The sequence below is a fragment of the Fundulus heteroclitus genome, chromosome 4 (genome assembly GCF_011125445.2).
Source record: "Fundulus heteroclitus isolate FHET01 chromosome 4, MU-UCD_Fhet_4.1, whole genome shotgun sequence".
Taxonomy (NCBI): domain Eukaryota; kingdom Metazoa; phylum Chordata; class Actinopteri; order Cyprinodontiformes; family Fundulidae; genus Fundulus; species Fundulus heteroclitus.
The window spans coordinates 16,711,110-16,721,942 of record NC_046364.1 but is presented as its reverse complement, the minus strand read 5'-3'; the positions used below and the strand labels follow the sequence as shown (position 1 = coordinate 16,721,942).

The window sequence follows — 10,833 nt, the reverse complement described above, 5'->3', positions numbered from 1 at the left end:
TGAGAACATTTTCACAGATCTGTGACAACACATCTGTGAAAACCCTATAATTAAAAATGGACTTGAAAATGTTTTAAAATCTTACAGCATTTTAAATAAGTCTGATTTTTTTAGACTTTAAGCTGGCTTTTTTGCATACTAAATATAGTCCATTTTGCACCACATTGTGTTTCACAGAATGTGTGGCCATAACACATGGGCCTTTGTCTGGGTCCCATCTTATCTATCCACGCTCTAACAGTAGGCAGGGATAATGGCCTGTTAGAAGAATTTACATCCCTTGTTTTACACATTGAACAAAGCATGCAGTCAGTTTACTACTGCTAATTAAAGATGGTGTAACATGACCAAAACTACTGTATATGCGACACAGTTTTCCCGAGTAATAAACAGAAGAGACCTGGATCACGCCCTCTTTGTAATCAGTACTGAAATTGTCACGATGTCAGGGAACACAAAGCATCTGTTGGTGAAGCTGTCATGAGGCCACATGCTGGAATCTGTGCAGGTAAGCCTCTCTCAGTTCCAGTGAAGCACTCCTGGTCAAGGATCCTTTCCCAGCTACTCAGAAATAAAAGTCCTTCCAGCATTCAGCACGACCTGTCTCTGACGTTCAGCTCGGGTTCAACTGAAGAAAAAAACAGAGAAACATGCTGGATATTGACCTCTGAGTTGCTAGGCCTACTTAGTGTTAGTGTTACACTAATCCGGTGTTTGGATTTTGTTTTTCTTCTGTGTTTCTATCTTGTTGTTATTTTTTTACCTAGATCTTGTTTTCTGTATTCGTTAACATTATTCTGTTTTTGGGTTTCCGTTTCTTCCTGTGTATGCTTTTCTAGTAGTTACCTCTTTAGTTCATACATGTGTGGATTATATTATTAGTACATCCTTTGTACATTTTGTGTTTTTTTTCTGTTAGATAGTTCGCTGAGTTTCTTTATATCCTGCTCTGTTTATCATTTCATACTGCCAGGTACTCCATATCTCCTCTGATAGTGCTCCCTTCATTCAGTCCGAGGTATTTCTCATTTCTCCTGATTTTATTCCCTGTGTTTGGCTGTCTATTCTCCACCCTGCCTCAGTATACTGTATACTCTCCCTGATTTTCCCTGTTCTTCGCTTTGATTTCCTGCTCCCCGTTTCTCCATTCCTCTCTCCATGCCCGATGTTTAGTTCCTGTGTTTCCTGCCTGATCTCCTGGTGTGAGACTATTTTGGAAGTTTTCTTTCCTTTATTAAACTGCCTTTTAGCCATTACTACACTCTGCACTAGGGTCTTCTATAAATCACGCTATGACAAGTACTGCTCGTTTTTTTTTTTTTTTTTGCCATAAGATAACTTTCTTTTATAAACTTAAAAGCTCTTGAATTGCCCTTTTTCTTTATTATTTTTTGTTTGTGGATCAAAACTTCTACTTCTAAAGAAATATATATAAAAAGTGTTTATAATTTTAGTGAGAGGCTCCTCTTTTAAAACCCATTCCAGATGGTTAATGTTGGTCTGCTTCTTTTTCTTTCAAAGGTAATTTTACAGTATTAAAGAACAACAATGAATAAGAACTGTTAAGGGCAGGCGTAATCAGAACCCACATACCCACCCAAGAGGCAGAATACTGAGATTGAAATAAACAACTGAACTGGTTGTTTTAAAATAAATTGAAGGACCAATGATCTGAACTATAATAAAAAAAAATTAGAAATAGGCAAGGTAGAATACTTATGGAAAGGAATTTTTGAGCTCTGAAGAATTTTCATGAAATGCCCCGATAGTTTATGGCGGCCTGCTTCATCCACTAGTAATCCTTTTCCAGACGTGTGTTTAGGATCACTGTCCTGTTGGAGACGGTTTTGTGTTTCAACCATCTCAAGAATGAATGGTAAGCTTCTTCCTCACCATTCTATCCACTCTGAGCAGTGGAGCCATAAGGCCTGGCAGTAAAACAGACCCCGTGTCTGAGGACTGGTACGCCGTTCCTGGCTACAAAAGCCTCTCGATTCCTACAACAAGCTGCTTGTCATTGGTGTAGATAGCTGGATCTTGTCAGAACATAAAACTTATCTCCAAGAGGCATTTGGGATGTTAACTCGGCAACTGCAAAGTTAAATGAACCTTGAAGGATTCAGTTTTGGATTTCTTTATCAGAACCCTCTCAGCCCACGTTGATATCAAACAGGCTTTGCAGCAGACAACAGCATGGTGTGTAAATGGTTTCCAGTAAGTCAGGATTGACTCTGGGTGGTTTCTGGGTTGTTCCTATACACCCTGACCAATTTACTTTCATCTAGGAGGGACAGTCTGGGTGTTCCTCTAAACCTTTTACAAAGTGGTGACACGCCTGAATGACTTGTACATAGAAATAACTCCAAAATACCTTTCTAGCTTGTATAACTCTACAATTATTACCACTTCCTTAGATTTTCCCTTCGTCATGAAGGTCCAGACAGGACTGTCAAACACATCCCTTTTATGCTGACACAGACGAACAAGCTGCATCCAATCCAGATCCCAGACGGCAGCTTGAAATGGCTGAGAGATACTTGACACTTTCGAGAATCTATATATACGTAAATAGGAGCCTGCAGTATAAGAAGAAAATGAAGCCAATGAAATGTAAAATTCACGTTCAAGAAACGACAGTGAGTATGACTTGAGTAAAGTTGTTAAGTGCTAAAAGCTAAGTAAATTTTTTACTTATTTTTAGTGTCAGTACAGCTTGTTTTATATATATATATATATATATATATATATATATATATATATATATATATATATACGTAATATATAAAACAAGCTGTATATATATGTTTATATATATATATATATATATATATATATATATATATATATATATATATATATATATATATATATATATATATATATATGTATATACATACATATACATATATATATGTAATATATAAAACAAGCTGTGTACATATATATATATATATTTATCTTTTGTCATAGTATATATATTTATCTCTTTTGGGTCTTGCATCCCCCTTTTGTGACGCCTAGTTATGGACGGTCCTCCCAATATACACCACCTGTTATTTCAACCCTGTGTTTCTTTTTTCAAGTGATTTCTTTTCCTGCTTCTCTTTTCATTTTCATTTTTCTTCCATTGCCTTTTTCTGCCTCTTTTTTTATCACCTCCACATTAGAGACAGACACTAAACTAAGCCCTCAGTTCTCTGCGTTAAAGAGAAATGAGGCACCGGCAAAACAGAGTGTGCCCTTTATATTGGTTCATCTGCATGCAGGAGGGGCCGAGAGACTGCAGGCTTTGTCGGTACAGATGACCTCAGGTTTACATTTCATATATCAGCACGCAAAAAGGGAGTTTCATTTTGCTTTTCAGTAAATATGCTGTACAAGCCGCCCGCAAAAACATTCTTTATCCTCATTTAAATTCCTCTTTTCTTGCATCTCTCTTTCCTCAATTGTGCACACACAGAGTGCAGGAGGAAGGGTTTAAGACTTGGGACTGAGCACTTAGACTAACAGCAATTACCTGATCCAGAATGGAGCAGAGAGTGAAGAGTCATGGGGCAATCCATCAAACTGCAGTACACCCGGTGGGCACGTAATGAACTGTGCTGCATTTTCCAGCAGAGCTTGGAACACTGTCTTTGTCATGGTCAATAATGGACTAATCTATGCTTATCTGTTCATTTACAAATTGATTATGCAAAAAGTCCTCTCAGATCTGATGATAGCTTTTAGGTTTTGCAAGCAAGGGTTGACAAAATTTAGAAAAGTCAGCCTCCGCGGCCGCGATGATGAGGGTGAGATTTTCAGTTATTAATAATGATTTTTATCAGACGATTTTTTTTGATTTAGAGATGTTTGTAATCTACATCTCCAATATACCAAAAAAAAAACCTTTACACTTTAATATATTATTTTAACTGCATGTGAATCTAAGACACACAAAAAAAATTATTTAAGATTTGAGAATGATAATCCTTCGGTAATCAAGACTTCACACATGAAAGATGATCTTGTAGATTGCAGCTGAAATGCGGAAGTCAAGGCAGCCGTACGGCATGGTCATTTTTGTAGGAGTTTCCTGGGATTGCGAGTTAACCTTGTCATTATCCTGAGAAAACAAAAGTTGTTTTTTTAGGTAAAAAAATGAATATGAGTGGGAAAAAAAAGGGTGGTTCATGTGTATCATGCAGTATTGCTGTCATAACATTAACACACTGGCTAATGATAGATATTCTTTGACATGAAATGTTTGAATCTGTTGCCTGCATGACATTTAAGAAATATTCAAAGAAATGAATCTTATTTTCAGTTACTTAGAGAAACCAAACTCTGCTCTCTCAGATAACGAGACTGAGTCATATTTTTAAAACAGATTTCTATGCTCGACCGCTTCTCCTGTGCTCCTGTTTTACAAAGTCATGCTGTCCAGTGTTGTGTCCAGGATAGCACAGTCCTGACGGTAACTCATTCAAGCTAAAAACGTCACATCAACATCTCTTGCCGTATGGAGTCCAATAATTCTGTGATCCAACGGCAAAAAAATATCTCAACAGTGGGTCAGTATGATAATGCTCTGTCATTATTTTTTACTTATTTTAACATCATGGTTTAGTATCTTGCCTATGTGTTCTCAAAACAATGAGATGGTTAACTCGAGCCGCTGGGGACATCATATCTGAAATAGTGAGAGCAGATTTGACCGTTCATGACCTTCTGTGCTGTCATGGCATTTCTGGATGATCCATAACAGGAATTAGCAAACATTAATTGATGCTAGCATGACTGTCCGGAGTTGATGGTGGCTGTAGTTGAATCCACTCTAATCTTATTTTGTAAATCTTGAAATAATGTTGTCATATTCGTTTGGAATAGAAACGTACGCTTTAAACAATTGGAGGCTGCACCAGAAAGTAATGTGGAGCAATGGATGGACACAACTAAGAGTCATTCAATAATTCTTCATCAAACAATGTGGTGGGTTAGGTCAGGGGAGTCAAACTAATTTCTACAGTAGGCCGCTTTGGCATCATTAAGTCATTAAAAAAGTCGGTTGCACCTGTATAGATGATACTTTTGATTTTGAACATACAAATGTTAAAAAAAAACAGTAATATGAAAGTAGCATCTTAGGCCCAGTTTATAGTTTATTTGCAAAAATAAAGTTCATATTGTGGTGAGTTACACTTTAAACTCTCGTCATTCTGCATAATCCTTTCTCATTTTGGACATTTCTGGGTTATTTTAATGTGACATCTAGTGGCAGCACGCTGTTACTATACACATTTAAAAAAAAATCAACATTTGCAACAAGAGTTACAGTTTTAGACACTTTATACACTTTAAAAGAATATATGCCTCTACTTTATGACATGATATGCCTTTTGAGGGCCTGATATATTGCTTTGATGGGCCGGATTCGGCCCGCGGGCCTTGAGGTTAACACGTGTGGGTTAGGTTTTTACTCTACCTTTGGTCTTTAGCCTCTGGTGAGTCCTGTGTAGATCACGCTCTGTTAGCGTCTATGTTCATCAGTAATTATTTTCTTAGCCCCTGCCTTCACATCCTCCCCTAGCTGCTCTGCTCACCTGGTTCCTGTGTCTCCAGTCACCTCCTCAGGTGTTGTATGTCAGCTGGTTTTCTTCACTCATTTTCACTTCCCACTGTTACCCACCATGCCAGTTTGCCACTTCTCCTGTGCTTTACCTTCCCTCCAATGCCTCTTGTCATCGTTATCATCAAACGGTCCCTAGTTCCTCATGCGTCAGTTCTTAGTTTATGTGAATTTTTACTTAACTAAGTTGTACTTTCAACATTACATCCCTGTTCTCTTGTCTGAGCTTGAGTCCGACTCCACATCAAACATGACAATGAATACAGTGGTCCCTCTTCATATCGCAATTGACTTCCTTCTATGGTTTCGCTGTTACGTTGATTTTTTTTTTGTATACAGTAGCCTACTGCATATTCAAATTCTATGTGACCAAATTCTACTCTATGAATCAGACCACTTTGCTTTGTAACCTGATTGTGTCCCGTGAACATCAAAGCGCTGTTTTGGGTCACAACTGGCAAAGGGAATCTGGTCCAGAGTCAGTCTACTTTGTAGCTTGTGTTACTAAACTGTAGTTTTCATATTCATTCCTGATTGCTTTCACTTTTATCTGGCAGTGTTGCTTTTTGGAACGTCTAGGAGCATCTGGCTAATTGACCCCAGAGTTCTAGATGAAATATGATTAGAAAGACGCTGCAGACCAGTCAGAGCCTGACAAACAACAACAATAAAATCTTCCAATCAATCCTCCATTCCCAAACCTTAAGACACCAGCAGCGGGAGATGAAGGGATGACGGATCTATAGACGAAGAAGTGTAACTTATGGGTTGAGACAGATGCATGAATGTGTTTTTCATAGTTTGGAGGCAGAAAGCATGACTTTACTTTGGGTGATACTATTTCCTGAAAACAGCTTGTTATGACAACTAAGCTTGCCTGCTTATTAAATTTAAAAAGTTGTCAACATTACACCAGGGCTTTCTTTTTTTGTCTTTTCTTTCTTTCTTCTATTTTTATGTTTCTTTTTTTTTTTTTTTTTTTTTTTTTACAGATAATCGATTGTATGAGGCTGGAGGCCCAAGAACAGTATCAGTATCAGGATTATCTACAACATCAGAATTACAAATAAGTTCTGTTTGGGTTTCATGTAAATATCACCAGCAAAACAATGGAAGAGTGTACCATCACACCTCATCATCCAGGGCTATCCAAACCATCATCATCACTACGTAAATTAAAATACGTTTCTCTGAATAACCAGTCTCAACAATCACATTAGCTGAGAAACAGTTATTATTCTTATTATTTATTTATTTATTTGTAAATACAAAGAGCCGTGATTTGATTTCTTTGGTTTCCCGTTCCAGTACTGTGGCCGTATGCAATCTAACGTTGTTTAACAGAATATTATTTCTAACAATAGAAATCACGTTTCATAACATCACCCAAAGATTCCAAAGAAAATGGGTGATGCTTACGATTTTGTTAGTTCAGTATGTCAAGATCATAAACCATATGTCTGGAGATGTTGTGTTGATAGATTTTGCCATTTCTGACTGACAGAACAGTCATTTTTGTTATAACAGTAAGATTAAACTTGACAGAACATGAGTATGTCCACACCATAATAATACTGTTATCTGGAGAAAGTTACCATTAGTTAGGTTATAATACCTGGAGATCTTTAACAATGATGATGTGCATTGATTGGTGCTCCAGACACCAACTCTACAGGCCTATTATATCAAGAAAACAAGCTTGTTCTGTAATGATTAGAGGAAAAGGACCCAGAATTCAGCCAGACCAGCAGAGGTTTCTTAAAAAAAGCTCTTTAATTACCAACTCAAAAAACGGGGAAAAATCCAAACAGATTGTAGAACAAAAAGATGACACAAAAAATAAACTAACGAGCAGGGCAGACAAGGCAGGAACAGACCAGACAGCCTGGCTCAGGTTTCTGGAGGAAAAAGGGGTCAAAAATCCAAAAAGCAAACTAACATGCAGAATTGCAAGAGGAGACTCACCCATACTCAACAGGACAACCTGGCACTGATGTCTGGTCTCAGCAGTTTATATGAAGGTGGAATCAGGTGAAACCGGTGAGAGGTGATTGCAGCAGGGGTGGAGTTAGGCAGGTGTGCAGAGTAAGTAATTAGACCAGACATCAGTGCCGAGGCTCAAAACAGACCAGATCAGAAACCAAACTAAAAACAATAACTGTAAAAGAAGTCTCAAAACTCACACTAAGACACAAACCAAAACTAAGACAGAACTCCAACTATGACAGAACCTAAAACACAAATAAACCAAAAAGCAGGGAAAAGCCAACTTTAACCAAATCATAAACAGGAACCAAGACAGAATATTACATGTTCTCTCAGTATAGTAAAACTACATTTCTATGCATGAATGCGCTCGGTTTCCATGCTTACATGGACACATGGTCCAGTCCACATGTGTCCGGGATCTTGGACTGCGTGCAGAGTATTAATGATAAGCTGGAGGAGGGGGGGAGCGGGATGCTGGGCAGAGAGGTTGTGACACTTGGCTGCCGTGAGCAGGATTTATACATAAATACACATACACACCGCCTTTAGCCGGGCTCTTACGGGCTTTGTGGGACACCGGGGGCAGATGGGAGACGACGTGGCCGGCGCTCAGCGCAGCAGCTGCGGACGTCTGCCCTCTGCACCTCCTTACACCTGTTACACATCATGTCCGCTACAGCACCCACAGGATTGCGGCAGAACCCCGCAGCACGCCGGCACATGCTCACTGGAGAGAAAAACAAAGGGACACATACGTTCACACAAATGTTCTTAAAGTAAGTGACCGGCAGTAATTTGGCATTGTTACGAAGTTAGTAAGTCTTACATTACAAACGCACTGTTGTGGATGTAAATACCTTCGCGGCATGCCAGCCAAGGGACTAGTGATTACTGGATTATTATCAGAGCATTAATTAAGAACCCAACATGATTATAATTTATTCAATAAACTATTCATATGGAAATCTTTTATCTCTGCGTGAATTCACAGCTGATTTATTCACATTTCCGCGTTATTGTGGTTCGCTTTAATCAGACGTGTTTTGGAGTGTTTTAAACCTAATTATGAAAGAGAGGCTGAAATTAAAGTCATGTAAGATAATCAATTGAAAAGAATTCTCACTTGTATGCTGATATTTCTTTGTAGTAATAGGTAGTATCCATTAGGTTCAGAGTTAGAGGGGGAAACTGATACTACTCTCATGCACACACAAAGGCCGCAGCAAGCAGTGAGACCCGTTTCTTTTTTTTTTTCCACAAGTAATGAGATTTTATTGATCTTTTTCCACCCTTCGTCTTTGTTTTTGTGCTATACATTACAAAAGGAATGCTGTACAGGCTGGACTGAGATGTTTGGCATTCCCAAGCTCGCTTGAATTTGGACCCGGTTCCTCCTATTAAACTGCTGCAAACCAAAGATCCCTAATATGTTGACCCAATCATATTGTGAAGAAGATCCATGAAACTGATGTGAAATCTTTTGTGAAAAGCTCACGGGGTTCTTTGTGGTGTTACAAGCATTGGAGCTGACGTGACTAAACTCACCGCTGATTTGCTTCTCTTCTGCTTTTCTGCACCTGCTTACATGCTTCAGAAGGGTTTGAAATCCTCCTTCAGTCACTCACCACCCATATGTTCTGTTCATTAAGAGGAATAAATAGTTGATACAGGCAGGCAGGTTGTTTTTGCATTTCAAACACTACTAAAGAGCTGCTGCATTTTTTCATGATGTGCAAAGTGTGACCAGTTAGCTTCCGCATGAATAGCATTAGGATATGTCAGGTAGCATGCCCGAATCTGAAGAGACGGATAGTTTAGGTGAATACTGTAATTTACATTATGCATCTCCCAACACAGAGTTTTCAAAATGTTTTCAAAACAAATGTTATTTTACATATATATGTGGTTTGCATTTATACTAGGAAGTTGGATTTCTGCGCTCCTTGCTGGTAAAATCGACTGAAAGTCAGAGACCTCTCACCACCCAGAGCTCAAAACTAAACATGGCTGCTGCACATGTAAAATATAGCAAAAGCTGCAATAATGAATTATTTGTTTGCCCTTCTGATGCTATGTATCTCATTAAATTAGTGACACAGTACTTTCCTATATCTGAAGATATTTATAGACATTAGCTAGTAATGTTCACCGAGGTTGTCCTGAAAAGAGCATACTAAGTAAATCCCGCTGGTTTTCCAACTTCCATCCCCAATACACATTGAAGCTCCTAATAGATATATTTTATTTTAATTTAATCTTTATTTCACCAGGGAAGTCTCATGGAGATTGAAATCTCTTTTCCAATAGTGTCCTGGCCAAGACAGCAGCAAAGCAAAGCAAACACGTTTCAAACAACCAAACACATTCAAACAAACTACATTTTAAACAAGTTTAGAACCATAAATTTTAAAAAATAATAAATTCAATAGCTATTTAAAATCCTCAAATCCAGCAATGTATTGACAGCTGTAGCTGTGTCCAAGTCATGCAGCATTTTATTAAAAGCATCCAGAGAAACAGGTCGTGAAGCTTCAGGTCTTTCTGCAGCTGGTTCCAGGCGAGGGGAGCTGAGTATGAAAAAGCCATTTTTCCCCTTTCTGTTTGGGACTGGAAATGATAGAAACTCTGGAGAACGAAGACTGTACGGCCCCAAACTCTTCAGTTGGCGAAAAACTGAGAGGTAGAAGGAAAGTAGACCAATAACAGCTTTCTAAATAGCTACATACCAGAGTCTCTGCTTTACATGAATGTCTCGATGGCCGAACGTTTTTTAAGCTTCGCTTCTGGTTGGTTGACCAGCATCTTGTGACGACTCGGTTCCTCCAAGCTGCTAGCTCCAAGTGTGCAGCTGAGTTTCCAGAGACTCAGACAGAGAGAAACAGAACAGAGCAAGAAGTTTGGTGAATATACTTTTTTTTTTTTTTGTCATCAGCTTTGTTAAATCTCTGTATTTTTTGTGTAATTTTAGGTTTTGGCTTTCCTCCATACCTCCAAACTGCAAACTGCCAAGACACGCTACAAACTGAACCAGAACCATCAGAACAATAGCTGTTGTGTTGAGATTCGCCTTTCAGAGGAGCAGGATTGTGGGATTCCCATGATCCAAAGTCAGTTCCATGAGTGACTAAAAACCTGACATTTATTTATTCATTTCCCCCACAAAGTTGGCCATCTATTGGGGGTTCCCAAACTGTCTCCTTCAAAATTAACATTAGATATTACATTATAAGGAGGGC

At 38.5% G+C, this 10,833-nt stretch overlaps 1 long non-coding RNA gene across 1 annotated transcript; it reads right to left on the bottom strand.

Annotated features, from left to right (window-relative positions):
- Positions 1-455: 455 nt before the first annotated feature.
- On the bottom strand, positions 456-10,451 carry LOC118562806. The gene is made up of 3 exons (XR_004930813.1): positions 10,324-10,451; positions 8,138-8,324; positions 456-628 (listed from the first exon to the last, which is right to left on the bottom strand). It is a non-coding gene; the product is annotated as an uncharacterized LOC118562806 (long non-coding RNA).
- Positions 10,452-10,833: the final 382 nt, after the last annotated feature.